The sequence below is a fragment of the Dermacentor albipictus genome, chromosome 1, assembly GCF_038994185.2.
Source record: "Dermacentor albipictus isolate Rhodes 1998 colony chromosome 1, USDA_Dalb.pri_finalv2, whole genome shotgun sequence".
In the NCBI taxonomy this organism is placed as follows: Eukaryota; Metazoa; Arthropoda; class Arachnida; order Ixodida; family Ixodidae; genus Dermacentor; species Dermacentor albipictus.
In genome coordinates, this window is record NC_091821.1 from 260,249,266 (window position 1) to 260,268,073 (window position 18,808).

The 18,808-nt window shown below is 47.9% G+C and overlaps 1 protein-coding gene across 10 annotated transcripts in view; it reads right to left on the reverse strand.

The window, feature by feature from the left end:
- The window catches only part of LOC135902899 (neuropeptide F receptor-like), a 424,407-nt gene that overhangs the window by 60,978 nt on the left and 344,621 nt on the right, over positions 1-18,808 (reverse strand). For 2 of the 10 annotated variants that reach the window (XM_065433215.1, XM_065433216.1), the window contains exon 1: positions 13,863-13,980. The exons of 7 other annotated variants lie outside the window; for them this stretch is intronic. The gene's annotated coding sequence lies outside the window, so the exon portion shown is untranslated. Of the gene's footprint in view, positions 1-13,613; positions 13,821-13,862; positions 13,981-18,808 lie in introns of those variants that run through there. One more of the 10 variants, XR_011511175.1, reaches the window with a different exon arrangement.

The following is an 18,808-nucleotide window of genomic DNA, read 5'->3' on the forward strand; positions in this document are numbered from 1 at the left end:
TTGACCAGAGGCCAAGCTCGTAAGATCGCGGCGCTTTCGGCTGAAAATGCTCAAGCTCCTCCAGCTGAAGCAGAAAAGGGGATAGCTTCAATACCCGAATCCGAGCTAGGCCCGAGGGACAAAAGAACAGTTGAGGAGAGCCTGCCAGTTGACCAGCTCAATGAGAGCGTAGCACTAGAGTGTCAGAGTTCTAGCCTGCAGGAAGAGCAAGCAGACGCGCTCACAAGCGAGACAAGGTCGTTATTATCACCGGCCTCAAAGAACTTTGATCAACTCTTACGCGTGGATAGAGAGTCACTGGCAGCTGAGCAAAAGAATGATGAGAGCTTAGCAAAATTACATGACACAGCTAAAGAAGGCATTGCTAGGCGCAACGTAACGATACATGAGAGAGGAGGATTGTTGTATCGGCATTACAGAGATCGAAAGGGTAGGATTTTAGATCAGTTAGTCATACCTACTAAGTATAGGCAGGACCGTTTGAGTCTTTGTCATGGAAATGGGTGGTCCGGCCACCTAGGCATAAACAAATCAAAGGAAAGATTGCTTATGGAATACTACTGGCCTGGCTGTTTCAAGGATGTAGAAAACTTTGTAAGATCATGCGACGCCTGCCAGCGTTCTGGTAAACCAGGAGCGACATGGAAAGCTCCACTGAAGGTAGTCCCCTTAATAACAGAGCCTTTCAGACGACTTGTAATAGACACGGTAGGGCCTCTTCCAAAAACAAAATCAGGCTACAGGTACTTGTTTACCATGCTGTGTCCGGCTACCAAGTTTCCAGAAGCAATCCCTTTGAAAGAGCTCAGCTCCACCGAAGTAGTAGACGCGCTTTTGACAGTGTTTGCACGAGTTGGGTTTCCAGCCGAAATTCAGGCAGATCAAGGGTCAGTATTCACGAGCGCACTGACTTCCACATTCTTGCAAAAGTGCGGGGTAAAGTTAATACACAGTTCTGTCTATCACCCTCAGTCAAACAGTGTAGAGAGGTGGCATTCGGTGCTTAAGTGAGTTTTGCGTGCGCTCTGTTACGAGCACAAGGAGGACTGGGAGAACTGTCTGCCGGCAACTTTGTTTGCTTTGCGAACGGTTCCACATGAAGCGACAGGGTTCTCACCAGCAGAACTAGTGTATGGGAGGACACTCCGTTCTCCACTGAGAATGTTAAGAGAGATGTGGGAAGAAAGAGGGGAGATTCCGACAGTGGTTGAATACGTGCTAAATTTACAGGAACGGCTAAGCGCAAACCAAGAACTAGTCGGAAAGAACATGGCAATAGCTCAAAAGAACGCCAAAGTCTATTACGACAAGAATGCGAGGCTTCGTACGTTTGAAGCCGGCTTAACGATGAAAGCGGAAAAGTGTAGGTTTGGTTGTTCACAGGTTACTTATCTGGGCCATGTTGTCGGTCAGGACATGAGACGGCCGGCTGAGCTGAAAATAGCTACGATTGGAGAATTTTCTCAGCCGCGCCCGAAAACGGACCTTCGTTCATTTTTGGGACTTGTGGGGTGCTATCAACGGCACATTCCGAATTACTCGAAATTGGCAAGTCCCTTAACAGACGCCCTCCGAAAGGGAGCACCGAGTAACGTACACTGGGATAAGGACAAAGAGAACGCTTTCCAAAGTTTGAAAACGCTATTGGTTTCTCGCCCTGTGCTTCGCGCGCCAGACTACACAAAGGAATTCATAGTTCAATGCGACGCAAGCGACAGAGGTATGGGCGTGGTACTTAGTCAGGTCGGCGACGATAACGAGGACCATCCTATCCTCTATGCCAGCCGTAAACTAAATGTAAGAGAGGAAGCCTACAGCGCTTCAGAGAAGGAATGCGCTTGTTTGGTTTGGGCCGCCCAGAAGTTGTCGTGTTACTTGTACGGAGCGAAGTTCATCTTCGAGACCGACCACTGTCCTCTGACGTGGCTCAATCAAATGTCACACAAAAACGGCCGCTTGCTCCGAGGGAGCCTCACTCTCCAAGAGTACAACTTCTCCGTTAGATATAAGAAGGGAAAGTTGCATATCAATGCGGATGGTTTGAGCAGGCTAATTTGAATTCTGCGTTTGCAGGTCCCGCCTAAATTTTAGGGTTACTAGTGTTAATTTTATTAAGCGAAGAAGATCCCCTCTCATTTGGCAGGATTCCCTCCATGATTGCTGAATGTGTCAGCAGGAATTTGCTTCAGAAATTGACATAGCGAAATGTAGCATTTTTTTTTTGTTTCTGCACTTATGTTGTTGTTGTTTTTTTGAAGCCTAGCGAGTCTAAAGTGAGAGCCAATGCACGTCATCTCGGCGCAGAGCCGTGTTGTGGGGTTCATGTTGCAGTTGCCTGTCCTTGTTGGATGTTTTGGGGCGGTGACATCAATGCACAAGTGGTCGCTGCGAGCCAAGACATCAATCCCCCCCTGACCAGCAGCCGTTCTCTTCCTGCCTAGCGGTTGTCAGCGCTAGACAGTCGAGACTTTCCGGGCCATGGAGGCGCTGTCAAGAATGGCGTGCTGCGAAACAAGATTGCCACACAGTTACGACAGGGCGACACGACGCGCACCTCTCCCTCTCCGTGGCTGCAGCTGGGAGGCGTTCAAAGAAGCGACCTTTGCGCTGGAATCCGCCGCCTTCCTCCAGCCCCTTCGACATTGTGACGGAACTAGTTCGGTGCGTGAACAATGATTCCGGAGTTCCCCAACGCGGAGCCGATTTGACACGCATGGACAAGCTGCCGCGGGAACGACGTATTTTTGTGCTTCTCACGGTTCGGAGTGGCACGGAACAACGAGCGACCCTCGATCGGCAACGATAGTTCCCGGAACGGCACCCGCCAACGCCGTCGTCGGGCATCAGAGCGCGGTTGCCTTTGTGTACGTAAACTGTTCTGCAGAGCAGCGGCGAGTTGGTGATGAAAAAACGAACAGTCGCCGCGTCGTAGGACCGGCGGATCGAGTGTATAAAAACTGTGGTTGTGCGAATGCTAAGGACACTTCTCTTGAGCAGTCATGTTAGACTGAGTCACTTCTCTCATGCAGTCCTGTTGGACTAATACTCTTTTTCTCAAGCAGTCATGTTAGACTGATTTAATTTCTGTAAATAAACCCTTTTCCTCGTTCTCGATGAGAAGCAGTTCTTCACTTCATCAACGATCTCAGCGTAAATAAGTTGGACGACGGCATGGGCCAGCTACCTTCGAATTCATGCCGTACTCCAATCTTGGCAAAGGACCACGGACGATGGGATTGAGCCCCCAATCCTGACAACTGGCTGACAGCGGTGAGATGGACTTTGCGACATGGTGCTGTATCTGCGGTGAGAGCTTGGTTTTTGCTTTGACTCTCTAGGCTTCATTTTGGGGTTGTTCTGTTTAGAACAGTAGGGAAGCTAGATTGTTGTGTGTTAGCTAGGTTGTGTTTTCCTAGCTAGATTTAGAGAGCAGAATCAAGGCAGTAAAGCAGCAGTCATGGAGTTAAGGACACTGCTGAGAGACGAGTTGTTGATTGTTAGTGAGGAACTGGGCCTAGATGTACGCAAGGAAATGCTCAAATCGGAATTATTGGAGCTAATTTCCAATCAGGCCAGTGAGGAAGATATTGAAATGGGAATGGAACTTCTCAAAAAGAGAGAGAAACGGGAAAGAGAAAGAGAAGAACGGGAAAGAGAAAGAGAAAAGCGAGAGAGAGAGGAACGCGATAAAGATCGCGAGTTTCAGTTAAGGAAAATGCAACTTGAACTTGACACGCGAGTTGACACGCGAGTTGTTCGCGGAATGGCTAATTGATTTTCACAGCAGCATGGCGAAGAAAGGGCGCAAAGTCCTTCTGATTCTCGACAACTGTACCGCCCACCATGTCCAAGCTGCGTTAACGGCATTGAGCTGCTTTTTCTGCCGCCAAATGTAACGTCAAAAGCGCAACCGCTGCACATGGGCGTAATACGGTCGTTTAAAGCGACCTACAGGCGCCGTGTTGTGCAGCGGATGCTGATTGCAGTTGATCGCCCCGCTGCCAATGTGCCTCCGCAGGTCTCGCTGTCCTCGGCGGTCGAAATGATCAAGGCGGTGTGGATGGAAACCGAATGCATCCGGAATTGTTTTCGCAAGGCCGGCTTCGCCGACGCACCTGAAGCAGGCATTGAAGACACTCAACAAAGCCAGCCTGACGACGACTTGGGGCGACGCGTTGTTGACGCTAATCTGGCCGGCTGCGATCTTGATTGGCAAGATTTTGTTGATGTGGACGACGATGCTGAAGTTGCGGAGTCGTTTTGCAACGAGACCGCCATCCGGGACTCGCCGGCATCAAGCGACGTCGAAGCATCGGACGACGACAGCGATCCATCGGAGCCAGCACTCGTAAGCGCGACCACAGCAGTGAGCCGTATTGAGGCACTTAGAAATCTTGTGTAATTTAAGGCCTTGGGTGACGAACACATCTCAGCTTTGAACAAGCTTGAAACCGCCGTCATTGGATGTGCTCTGAAGAGGCAGACAACGATCACCGATTTTGTCTCAATAAATTTTTGTTTTGATTGATGTCGATTTTTGTGTGTGGCGCACATATCACGAACTTTGGATACAACGAACGAATTCCGAGTGACGCTCACGTTCGTTATATGCGGGCTCAACTTATATATATATATATATATATATATATATATAGGCATATAGTATCGGGTCCCTCGGTTAACCCCCTTTCTTCTCGTATATATATATATATATATATATATATATATATATATATATATATATATATATATATATATATATATATATATATATATATTTGTATATCATAAGAAGCCAACAAACGAAGACACAAAAAGACAACACGGCGGCAATTGCTTGTACTCACTATTTGAAATAAAGAAATTATATATTATTGGAATTGAAAGTGCATGGAACAACAACTTGCCGCAGGTGGGGAACGATCTCACGTCTTCGCATTACGCGTGCGATGCTCTACAAATTGAGCTACCGCCGGCGCCGTCTTCCCATGCATACACGCTGTTTCAGCTAAGGTTAGCCAGAGTTCAAAAATATGCCGATGCACTTCAACACGAAGCGACGAAATCCATGTCTCTCACTTTTGTATCTATTGTGTCACACTATTTTAGTATGTTGCTTAGTTAGATAATTAGTCAAAATTGATCAGTGAGCTTCTGAAGTAACGAAGTTAGGCAAAAAATTACGATTAGCAAGTTCTAGAGTGCTTTGCAAAACGTCTGATTAGAGAGTTTCTAACTTTCTATCTATCACTTATTAGTGTTTTTCAGTTTACTGCGGATATCCGCGAGAATAAAAAAAAATACCCCGTGACCTACCCGCTTGCGCGCCGTGATTGCAGCGCTCTCAAACTATCTGCGCACAAACGAACATGACATCTAGCAGCGTGTGCTGCCGCATAACAGGCGATAGCAAAGTGATGAGGGCATTGACTGTGCGATTTACGCCAGTGACATGCTTCCCTCGCGGCGGTTCATGATAACGATAAGCTGACGCAGCGGCAGGACACACGGCTAAATGTTATGTTAGTTTGTGCCCGGAACGCGGGTGTATATATAGTCAGCGGGGTTGCAAATTAAAGCACCGCAGCTTAGAACTGAATAAATGCGGTATATGACACGACCATCGCTACCCTTGCGGCCACAACCAGGTTACGTTGCGAACATGTATACTTAGCGTGTGTGTGCTCTTTGAAAACGGAAAGAAAACTTGTAAACACATTAATCAAGTCTCAGCTATGGAGATCAACAACTTCGAGAAGTTCTAGCGAAATAAAAGTTGTTTGATTTTTAAGGCAGGCTGGCAAGACAAAATGAAGAGAGAGAGAGAGAGACGTGCGATTAGGGACCCAGCAAAAGGGAACTACAACGGGTGAGCGCTCCATCTGAGAAGTGTTCAGCGCCTGCAAGGGCGCCACTTTTTTTCCCGAGACTCAGCCACGAATGCTCGTCTTTTCTGTTTCCACCATGACGCCGCAATCCTTCTCGGGTTGTCTGCATCCTTCTGTTTTCCTCGTTTCCTGCTCAGCCCCTGCGAGCAATGCGTCACGCTTAAAGTGCGTTCCATGAGGGTATAATTTGTTTTGCTCCGCCTCCGTTTCCTCGCAAAGGTAGAGAGCAAAACAAATTAGGCTCTCGCGTTTGCTGCGTTTTCTTTCCGCGCTTCTCCTGAACGTTCTTTTTCCCTTCTTCTTATATGGCCTGTCGTTTGTACTGTTTTCCTGCCTTTACTTTCCCATTTTTCTTTTTTGCATTGCGCCATAATATGTGAAACTGCCGGTTCCTTTCTTCTTTCCTTCGCTTTTGCGGTTTTCATACACTAGAAGGACGGGGTACGCAGCGGCACAAAACAAAGAGCTCGCACATTTTTGTTTTTCTTTCTTTGCCTGAGAGAAGAATCATTGCGTAAAATAAGCGCAAAACTCCGCTGCGTCATCCCCACGCCCCTTTTCCTTTCGCCCATGTACACACGTGCACGCACACACGGAGATGTCTTAACGGCACAACGAACCACTCGGCCGCATTGTTAACAGGACTCCGTGAGGGCGGGGTGACGAACGAGGTGTTGCCGAAAGCGCCGGGATTTGCAGGCCGGCCGGTGCGCTCGTTGCACAGGGCAGGCGTGGACAATGATTATTAATGGGAGCCCGCCGGATTCGGCACACACACGGCCAGTGCGTGGCGCTCTCTTTCCCGCAGAGTTTCTGGCCCTGCTTCTCGTCGGTTTTCAGAGCGCAGCTCGTAGGCGCCCGTTCCTGCGTTGAGCGTCGGCGTGCCTCAGGGTTCTCGGCCTCCCTCGGTGTAACCGAGCGAACTAGCACAGCGAAGGATGAAAGAGCGAACGCGGAACGCAGTGGGCGATGAAAGACGGCGATAGTGGAGAGAGTGCGAGGAAGAAAGCGGAGGAGGCGGTTACAGTGAAAGCATGAGGGGAAAGCGTAGCGCCGCGCAAGACGGGCTTTGCGGCGGCGACCGCTACGAGATGGCGCCACAGTAGCACGCCGTCATATCGCGCTCCTGTCTGTGCGCGAATGGGTGGCTGTGGATTAAAAAAAACGAAAACTGCGAAATATTTTCGTGCGCCGTCTTTCTTTGTAAGCACTGTTGCCCAGATAAGTACAGTGTCGTGCTAAGCGTGAACACCTAGACAGTATATAATTAGTAATGTTCATAGACCGTGTAATTTTCCGTCGGGTCGCTGTACTCCTTTTCGTAGCCTGTTAAATATAAGCACCTGGACTACCGTTCGTTTTCATTCTTCGTTTTTGTCATGAATATCCTGTTTTGCCCCTGCATCCACCAAGCACCAATGTTTTATTTATATGCATTAGAAATAATGACACTGCATACGCCCCCGCTTCTAGTGGTGGTCAAGTGGACGCGAGAAATACCCCTGTACTGTGCGATCTTCCATGTATGGCGACGGGGAAATGATGCTGTCTAGTCAAGCTCGAGCTTGACTCTGGGTTGAACTGGTGGTATGACAGTATGACGGTGAGCGAATTTTCGCTATGCAATGCTATTTCCGCGGGCAGCTTGGGACCTTGGCTGTGGGCTGCGTTCCTATATTCTATGTTCGAGCGAATAGGCTATTCGAGCGGAATGCGTAGCTGTATTCTAGCTGAAGGAGAGAGAGAGAGAGAGAAAACAAAACTAGGAAGGGCAGGGAGTTCAACCAGAAGAGCATCCGGTTTGCTACCCTACATTGGGGGTGGGGGAAAGGGGAATAGAAAGAGGAAAAAAGGAAGAGAGTAAGCACTGAGTGCGCGTGGGAGGGACACTATGCACGTGGACACTATAAACGGTCTCTTGAGCCCGTGTACCTGAAGTATCGAATCGCTTTTCAAGCGCACTTCAAACACGAATCGCTTTTCGAGCCAATGACGGGTGTGGCTACGGTCCGAGTATCTTTGACTCGGTGAACGGTCTCGAGTCCAGTCGATGTCAACTTGCCCACAGAGAGAGGCGTCGGACATCGTAGCGAGGGCACGTACACAATAGGGGCTCGATGGTTTCCTCGCAACCACAGGAGTCGCACATCGGGCTCTCGGCCATTCCCAAACGATAGGAGTATGCGTTCGTGAACCCCACTCTCAGACTCGCAATAAGTTCAAAAATGTGCTCCTTTCTTTAATTAAGTGAAATGTGTGGCTCCGGTGTGTCACTTTGTCATAAACACTGACTGACACATTAAGAAACACAAATGCGTAAAATAATTCAGACATACTTTGATGAACATGCTGGATTGACACAATGAACCACTCATTGCACCGCTCCATGATGGTGATTATGCGAAGGCCAATATGCAGCATTTCGAATAAACAATGTGATAAACCAAACCCAAACGTGTGCGTAACCTCATTAAGAAACACAAAGACGCAACCAATAATTGAGAAAGAGTTTTATAAACCGTCGGAATTAGTCCAGCAATAAACAACAGGTCCGCGCATTTCAGCTTCGCAGGATTACCAACTGTACGGGGGGTGCACGGGCGCCAATTTTCTCTCCTTCCTTTCGAATATGTCTCTCTTATTTCTATTTCCCTCTTACTCTTATTCCTTTGCCTGTGAACTTTGTCTTTTCAAACATGGGAGTGCAGACGCACTGGTTACAATGTCCCGCTAGGTTACCGCAGTGCTTATGAGCTCTGTCATTGAAACGCTGTTTCGTTTGTACAATATGTTTTACCACATCCCAGCGGTATCTGCTAACGTTTCACGTGCAGTCAGTGAAACAAGTGCGATTATTGGCGGTGCACAGCAGTCTTTCGTGCGTTTTCGTACGAGTGCGCACGCGCGCGCGCGCGCACGCACGCACGCACGCACGCACGCACACACACGCGCACACACGGGCGCACGCGCACGCACGCGCACACACGCGCACACACACACGCACACGCACGCACGCACGCACAAGCTTCCCGACACATGGTAAGAACGTATTTGATGCAGTACTTGAATGAAATTTATACGAATAGTAGAACAAAAAAAAAACTGTTTAGTCTCCTCCCTCTTTACTGACACTTTAAATCGGCCCCCTGCGAGAGATCCTTTCTTTTTTTTTTATCACCAACTAGTACAGTGGTAACCTGAAATATGCCTTTGTTACGGTGCTGCCCTATACTTGCTGCTATCTGCTATATTCACTGTTTTAATGCTCTTTTGTCGTATCCGCAGCTATAGAATAATTTTTATTGACATATTCCCAATACGTTGGACAGGCTGGTCGAACGTGTTACACGACGCTCGGACAAAGTGATGCCGACAGTGCGCCAAATACGCCCATTTTACTCTGGAGGATAAAGTAAAAGCGAATAAAAAGAGAATCGACAAGTGCTAAACGAGAGCGCGTGTAGCCTCACCCGCGCATGCCACTGCGCGTTATTCTTGTTTGTTCGTTCTCTACTCGTCAAGCTTTTCGCGAACAATATGAAGGCAGCCATCCGAGGCCCGAATTACCCGTCGATTCTCCTCGGCTGGCCGATAAGCAATATAGAGGCGAGGATATACGGCCGCGAGGTCAACAAACCCCCTCGGCTGGGCGCAGTGTTCGCCCGCTGCTGCTGACAGGTAGTGCGCCATGGACCCGCGCGGCTGATTCGATTATTCCGGAAGGAGGCCCTCCTTCTTCCTTCCTCGACTTCGGGCAGAGAGTGAATGCGCCCCAAGTTGGCCTTGCCTCGCCACCGACGTGTTGCGCAATGCCGTCCCCGCGAAAATAAAAGCAGCGATATGAAGGACAGGCAGCGACGATGCAGGAGAGGTTTCGGACAGTGCGGCAGCGAATTGCTATGGCTTTCGACGTACGCTCCCTGCCGTTCGCTCGCTCGCCGGAATTTTCACGCGTACTATAAATGGAAAGGACCGCGCGTCTGTAAAGCAGCGCACGCGTTGCCGGGTCCGACACGTTGACGGCGAGAAGGTCACTCGCGAGCATGATGGGGACTGACGTGCCCGCTGCTCCTCGCTCTCCCGCGAGAAATGTCTCCGTTGCGCAATCCGGCGTCAAGCTGCTCGCGATGCTCGACAGATTACGAGTGCCGGCGCGCGCCGGGGCTCGCAACGCGCTTCTGGTCCGCTGGCCACCGTCCACGGCCAGGCGGGAATTGGGGGCGCATTTTCGTAAAACTCCGGCAACGCGTTCGGCGGCGCAGAACGGTGTAGACTGCGAGCCGCGCATCGTGGCCGGAATTTCTTTTTTCTTTCTTTTCACTCTTCCACTTTTTCAACGCTGAAACGATTATTTATGAGCACAGCTGCTGGATATGCTATAAGCATTGAGTAGAGCTAATGCTGGTTGGGCTGTCGTTATGTCGAGTAGTGTGATGGCGATGAAAGCACTTTTTTTTTGTAGTGAAGCACCGATTTTCTTGTATACCATACAAAGCCGAGCACTGGCTAAGGCACGCGGAATTTCTCATTAGTGAAACTCATGCTTACTTCTATGAACTTACAGGAGAACAATTCGCGGACAGCTATACCATACCTTAATACGGACAAAACCCCTGCGACCGTGAGGAGAAGGACCCGCATGAGCGCGGATTACATAAAAACCACGTGCGGCGATTTTCCTGCATGACAGCACGACTAAAGTGAAACTAACGCGCGAAAACAAACAAACAGAAAAAAACGGCGAGGGGAGGCGGCGGAAAGGAATGAAGAAGGAAAAGAAGTAATCTCAATGTCGGCTACCAATCGAAAATTACCCAACTAACACTGAGTAAGGATCTTAAGTCTCTAAGATACAGTATAAATGGTCGTCCTCAAACAATGAAGCAACATTTCATTCGTTCAGCCTCACTTGTTGCGCAAGTGCATCCACGCGCTCTTACCGTAGAAATCGTTGTGTTTGAAAGCGTTTGTGGGTGTGCATGAATCAAGCGGTTTCACGTTCAGTCACCGTCGTTCAATGAGTCAATATTTTTTTTCTGCCAAATTCTCTGTCCCTCTTTTTTGTGTTATCGCATTATTGCTCTCGAAATAATTTCAGAGATACGGCGAAATCGAAAATAAACGACGTCAGTACGTGCATCAGGGCTCCAAATAACCGAACGAAGTGAAAGGGCAATTCTGAGCACAACTAAAACTGCAAATGTTAAGTCGACCTGGATGCATTTGGTACTGGGATTTCTGTGGGGGAATACTTGCGCGCTTACACTGTGCGAATCCAAATATTCGTCAAAATGTTGCAATAAGCCGCACACGAACGCCCGTAGAGGAAGGTGGCTCGTAGCTTAATATACGTTAAGCTGCAAGCCTTTTTCGATAAATCGTTGTTACACACACACGCAAAACAAAATAAAAATGAAGGAGACCCGCGGTGGTAGCTTAGTGGTTATGGCGTTGCACTGGTAAACTCGAGAAAGCGGGGCGTGATTCCGATCACGCGGTTGCATACTGTTGGGGCCAAAACGAAAAAAACGCTCGTGAACTCATATTTACGTGAACATTAAAGAACCTTAAAAGTAGTGAAAATTAATCTCGTGTCCCTCACTTTACGGCGTACCTCGTAATCATATCGTGGTTTTAGCACGTAAAACCCCAGAATTTTATTTATAATAAAGGAGCAGCTGTATAATGTTTAGGACTTGCTTCCTTAAGTGTGTTCTTATCGCCCATTATTCATTTGTAGCCAGAGCGTTCTACACTTGAAGTTGGGTCGTATTGTACAGAATCCCGGCGCATTCATTTATGCGCGCGATTCAAAGCACAACTTTCTTTTTCGCAACGTTTTTCGTGATAATTGCTCCTTCACAAAATATAATCCTGCGTTGGAAAAGAAAAAGCAAGAACGCTCTACAAACGACGCACGAAGATCAGCATAACGTTCTTTCTTCTCGGAGCCCCACTTTAGCTTTTTGATTCGTTTCCTTTGCCCAAAATAGACAGCCTCCCCCGAGCTCGTCACTCCGTCGTCGGCTCCGATAATGCTAATCGTTTTACCGTTTGTCGAGAAATAACCGCCGACTCCTTCACGTAAGCTGCACGCTGGAAGCCCGCCTTAATTGCGCCAGCATTCCCAGGAATGATTCTCAACAAAAACGGAGGGGCCTTAAGAGCCATTTCAAGGAATGCATATTTGGAATGCACATCAACCCGTGTCGAAAGTCCGCTTCCAGCGGGAACCCTCGACGAAAACTCTGCGCGCTGTGCCTCATTAGAAGTGTTCGCGCATGCGTAGCGCAGAGGCTAGGAGCGAAGTGTAAATCGACGAAAAGGCAAAAAAAAAAAAAGAGTGACCAGGCAAGAAGGCCCCGTCGCAACGGCCTCGGAATACGGTTACACGTTCCTAACGAGTTTGGCGGCCCGCCGTGAGCGGTGTTAGGGGCGCCTTACATTCACCGCAATCAGGGGCGCGTGCGCAGGCCTAAATCATTCAAATGAGCTCCGGATTTTCTCGCGAAATGAAAATGCGTCCATATATTGGCTTCGCTTCAGGCTCCGCGGCACACATGTGCGCCTTCGCGCGACCACTGCTCCGGCGGGAGGCGCTCTTTTGCACAACCAGACGGAACACGAGCAATCATACTCGAATAGCGCAGCGTGAAAGAAACAAGAAACCAGCTGCGCACAGTGCGTGTGAGAAAAGGCGGCGATAACGCGAGCAGCAAAATAAAAGAGCGTTTTGAAGAGGCTACACTGCGTGATATGAGAGCGAACTAGCTTATATTTGTGGATTCTCTTGTTTCCAATCTTCTTCCGATGTTCTAGGTCATCCGAGTTCATGTGCATGTTTGTTTTGAGTCAGCGTGCGGTGAATGTGGGAGCACACAAGTTAGTGTAGGCTCGTTAATGCCGCTCAGGAGCCCCCTGACGCTCAGTGAAAAGGAAGGTGTTCGTCAGCATTTGAACCGTGTATGATTTTTCACAATCGCATTACACCATGGGGTTGCATTTTTTTTGTACACCCATCGCAGCGGCTCCTTGGCTATGGTATTGTACTATTGAGCACTAGGTCGCGGGTTCGATTCCGACCGCATCCGCAGTACTCTGATGTAGACGGAATGCGAAAAAGGATCACGCACCGTGCTTTGGGTCATTTTTTTGCAATCGCAATTATTCCGAAGCCATTCACTACGCGGCATCTATCATAACCTTTGTGTTGCTTAGAGACGTTTATTCCAATAAATAAATAAATCAGCACTGTTGTAGAGTACTTTTTTCTAACACAGACGGCAGAAAATGTTGGCATGAGTAGGTTCTTTCATGTACCGTTGACATGAAACACTCCGTTCCTGTGAGAGCCAAGTACAAGATAGTTGAATGTGGCGCCATCTTCAGCTAACAACTCGTACAGTGCTCAATTTAATGGGTAACCTGAGTCTTGAGATATATACGGGATAATTTTTTCGGTGGCGCCTACTTCGTCGGTCTGTCACGGGACGTCACGAAACCGCGAGAAGTCACCGCGTCAAAGTGACGTGTACGCACTAAAGATGCATTATTGCACCGAACAAAACTGAATTTCTTTCGGGATAGCCGTGCACTGCCCGATTATTCCGAATAAAAGAAGGATGTGCGTGTGTGTGCGCGTGTGGCTGTGGGTCAGAAAGAAAGTAGGACGACAGGACACGAAACCAAGGTACGAGAAAGCCGCTAGACCAACCTGCAGTGGGAAACAAAGCTCGATTGTGCGGGTATCAAAGCTCGATGTGGGTATCGAACTCTGTCACTTTCTCCCTGCAGCGACTGCAGCCTTCTTATAGCAAAGCCAGCTGCGGCGGCGCCGTTTATCCGGAACAGTTTCCGGTTTTTCGTGACTTCCGGTAAAAAGCTCGTCGTGCCGAAATGGTCAGCGTGGCCTCACTGTTGTACACCGGGCCTCTGCAGAGAAACCAGAACGAAAAATAATACTATGATACTCACCTGCGCAATCCACCAACTGGCCTGCTGTTGCCGGTGCGACAGACAAAGCGCTTAACTGCGGCTCGAACAGGCAAACTTCCGCGACCGGACTCTTTAACAATCTTGGGCAACCGGTCGGCGACGAGAATAATGGAAGGCCGGAAAAGGAAGCATTCCGGCACGTTCTAACAGATGGCGCCAATGGCCGCGGTTGTACCATTAGCTTGCAACAAGATCTCCCTTTTTACGCAAATTTGTTTCGTTTGCCAAGTGACAAGGAGCCGGTGCCACCATAAAGGCGCCAACCTCTCCCAACATTCACTTCAATAATAAAAAAAAAAGAGTTAATCGTCCTTGCGCGGTTTTTCTGGGAAATAATTGACGGCCCGCTGTCTCCAAGCTGCAACAAAAGTGGACGGTGCATTGCTTCGGGCGTATAAAGGAACGCTGTTCACCGGTGGCAGCAGCAAGCGACGTAGGAGCGTCCCACACAACGTGAATTGCGGAACACAGCGGCCTCCCGTTCTGCGGCCTCAGAGAGTATGCAGCGAGGCACGGTGAGCTTATAAGCGGCGTAAACAGAAAAAAAAACTGCTCGTGCCTGCATCGCAGCTCTGCTATTTCTAGCAGACAATGGCCGTAATGCCACGACGAAAAATCAGCGTGATGGAGAGGCGCGCATGGCTGTGCAGTTTGTGCCCTGCGCTCCCGTTTATGTGAGAGAAAGAAAGGCCGCCCTTTCGCGTTGCCCTGTCGTCAGTGCAGCAGCCTCGACTGCTGTGGTAAGCTTGCGTAAGAGGGAAGCGAAAAACGTCGCGGAAGCTTGCCCCTGCTGCCCATTCATTATAGCCAGGAGAACGAATGACGTCACTAGTGTCGTCATTGAGTACCACGGCGCTTTTAATCACGTAGAAGATAGCACCAGCATGCAGGGTAACTCTTCTGGTTTTGTATGCCTTAGAACACAGACACGGCGGCTATGCATGACACCTGATTCTTATGAAGCTTGTTGCAGTTTGCCTCGCTGAAGGCGCTTGAATGGAATCGGGGGCCGATACAATGTAACTATTCCTTTCGATCGATTCTATTGCTTTCTTGTCATCCACCACTCAGGACTGACTGATCGTGGTGATAATGTAGGCGGAGTGCTGCGCGGACAGCTGGCGAAGCGCACTAAGAAAGTATTTTGAATGGAATCGTTTTATCATCCGCCCGAGGGCTTATCCGATGTAGCCTATACGCGTTTTAGAAGGCGAGAGAGAGCGAACAACTTTATTTTCAAACATGCTTCTTCTCCTTGTTGCCGATTGGCAAGCGGTACCCCGTCGGGAATTCCTTTGTTAGGTTAGCTGACTCTCTTGACATTTTTTTTCCCTTTTTTTTTGTTTTTGCAGCGACGCTCTTAGACGCCCGTTGCTGGCGTAACCGAGAGAACGAGCACAGCGAAAGATGAGAGCGAATGCGGCGCGGCGGCGGGTGAATGAAAAAAAAAAAGAAACAGCGCAAGAGGCGCGAGAAGGAAAGCGGAGAGATGGGTGCAGCAGAATCATGAGGCGGAGAGCGGATATGAGGGCCTGGCGAAAGCGTGAAAAAAGCGTAGTGCGGCAACGGCGGCTCCGAGGCGGCGCCAGAGAAGCGCGCGCCGTCTGCAAGGCTTGCGGGCGGCAGCTTGCCTGAATCGCGCCCACGCGCTGGCCCCACGCGATCTTCAGATTAGTGAGGCAGTGGTGCCGCACTTCGCTCCGTTTGCAACCTGCCCCGCGAGACTGATTGTCCCACGCCAGCCAATATATCCCGAAATGCGAACACATATAGCGCTGCGCTAAAATTTCGCATTAGGCAGTATCGTAATCGTCAGTGACTTTTTCAATACAGATCGCCAATTTTGCAGCATAAATAGAAACGATCCAGCGAAGTCAAGCGAGCATGCATAAGCGGCCGGTGACGTTCATATCCCACAGTCAGAAATTCTTCATACGCATAACCGCAGCCCTTAGTCCGGCATCCGTGGTTTGGAAACATGCGCTGAAACGCTGTCCTTCACGGATATCTAACTGCAGACAGGAAAGGAATCGGTATTCAGAAGAGGATAAACATATAGATTCTATTCTAGTAGCCGTGAATCATGCATGCAGAAGTATTTTTTCGCTGTCAAGTGTCTTATATTTTTTTTAATACCATGAAAAGAATCAAATATGACAGTCTGGCAAACGTCAAACGAAAAAAAGAAAGCATTACTGCCCAAACAGTAGTTCGGAAATATGTTTTGGCTTACATCCATTTCAAAAGATTTCGAGGTACTCGAAAGATATTAAAGCAAAGTCCACAATCGCAGTTCTCAAATATACTGCGAAGAACTCTGGCGGAAGTGGTAATATAAGCCTGTGCACGCCAAGAAAGATTGCGCTAGCTGTGGCTGAGATGGTTGCGGTGATCTGTAGAATCCAGCCTTACCAAAAGGTGAATGTGATCTCCCTGGTTCAGTTTTGGCAGCGATAAGCATTTTTTTTCCGTCGGGCCACTGAATGACAGTGAGCATATGGTGAACACTGCCTGTTTCAATGCATGTATTAGTGCAGAAACTTCAGGAATCTTTAAACCACAGCGGAAACCATAGGTAAATACAAATATTTTCGTTTGATTTCGCAAGGTTTCATTGAAGCACATGGCATCTATTCTACTAAACGTTGGTGTTAAACTGTGTTCTGTGCATGTCTTGAATTATGTTTCTTAGAGCGATTCAGGGTATTGCGTTCCCGACTTACTAATTTTATGGAGTGATTTCGAGCGAATATATAAACAACGGCCCTTTAGAGCATGTGCGGTGCTACGCCTTTAGAATATGTTTAAATCTTTCCCTGCCATGGGAAAAATAGGTGTTTTTTGTAGGTTACGCCAGATTTTTTTCCTCAAGAAAATACTGCACTAAATATTTTACGTAATACATAACCAAAAAGAAGAACGAATGCACTTTCACGCATAAAAGTTTTAATAACGAGGTGTATGTGCTTAAAAAGGCATAAATTGCCAGAGTCAAGATTGTGGGATAAAACTGAACAAAGTTTGTAAAGACGCGCTTGTATCTACTAAGAAAAATATGTTACAAAAATTATGCGACATGCAAAATGTATTGCCGTTTAATAGGCACTATTTACGGAAGGACCAGAATTTTTCATAGAACAGGTATTCCACTACAAAAATTCAACTGCAAGCGCTACAGTAGGGCGCGTCGGCCTGCGGCCACGGGTGTTCCGGGCTGGTCAGCGACGTCGACTCTCTCAGAGTCCGACGAGTAGGCAGCATCCTCAGACTCACTGCTGCTCGATCCGTCGATACCATCAGCCACGGGAATCGCGAAGTCTGCGACCTTTTCGAAGCGCGCGCGCCACTCCCGGAGGCGGCCATCTTTGCTTTCTACTTTGACGATCACGGAACTTCGGAGCGCATTAAAAAATTACCGCCTGGTGTGGAAAAAAAAAACCTAGCTGCTTAGAAAACAAAACTGTAGTTCTCCTCCTTCACGTCCAACCGGGCAGTGTGCCCGTGAGTGGTGCGTAAGGGTCTCTAAAACGGCGTTTCGAACAATCGACAGCGGGCGGCCATTTTTGCTTTCTAGTTCGACGATCGCGAAACATCAAAGTGCGTTCAAAAATCACCGCCTGGTCGGAAAAGAAGCGAACTGCTTAGAGCAATAACATAGTTCTCCTCCTACACGTACGATAGCGCAGTGTGTCCGTGAGCGGCGTTTCAAACTATCGTTAGCGGGCTAACTATGTCCAATGGGCGCGGTACGGAAAGAGTGAAGCAGCTGCGCTCACTACCAGAAAATTGCATTTGACATTTTGGGCGTTTTCGGCTGTAATGTTGTCAAAACAATTTAATCACAGCATAGAAAGGGAAATTTAAAAAGAACATTATTCCTGCCAAGTTTTGTCGACAAGTTAGATTCATGAGCGCTAACAAGCGTGTCGTTTACATAGTAAGTTACAGTAGTAGCACTACTAGCAATAATAATAAGAAAATTATTATTATTATTATTATTATTATTATTATTATTATTATTATTATTATTATTATTATTAAATCCTTTATTTATCGTGGCCAGCAACAACCCTAAGGCCTTAGTGCTGAAACACGCATACATTAAACAAAAAACAAAAATAAAAAAACTGCAGGGGGATATAAATGTTAAAAAAGACAATAAAAATAACAGTTGTGGAAACAAGACTCTACCTACAACAAAGCGCAGAGCAAACACAAAAGAAAAATGATGAAGAAGGGCACTTGAACAATGTATGCAAATGTGACACAACGAGGCAAAGCTCGGGAAAGAACAACGACAACGAGTTATGAAAAAATACGAAGATAAAGAAAATAAGCGTTATAAGGACTCTGTATTTTGTGTACGCTTGAATGTTCTGATGACAGGCAGGAACATGGAAAGGCCTGTGTTCTCTGGTGATCTTGCGCGAAATACGAGACATGTTACAACTGAACAGTTCTAGGCAAGTGAGGATACCGTGAAGGAATTTGAAAAGAAAAAGAAGGTCAGCGCGATCGCGTCGGCAATGAAGTAAAGGTAGCGACAATAATCCAGCACTGCTAGAACAAGGTCCAGTGTCCGTGTTATAAAGCGGTGATGATATCTGCCTAGAAACTTTTTTCTGAATCCGATCTACACTGTCACTATCGGATCTAGAAAAGTCGTTCCAGACGACCGACCCGCATACGATTTGAAGAAGACGGATTGTTGTGTACAACTTGCGAAACGCTACAGGAAAAGACCAAGATCATGACTTTGCAAGCATGTCCTTTTCTTATCCTCTAGATTTCGTACCGTTGTGTGAGGTCTTGAGATCAATGATCTCGGTGTACGTTTTGATACAACCTTACACTTTTCACACTAAACGCGTTGCAATGTGGCGTATGCGCTGGCTCGGCTCTCTTTGAAGACTGTCGAAGGAATT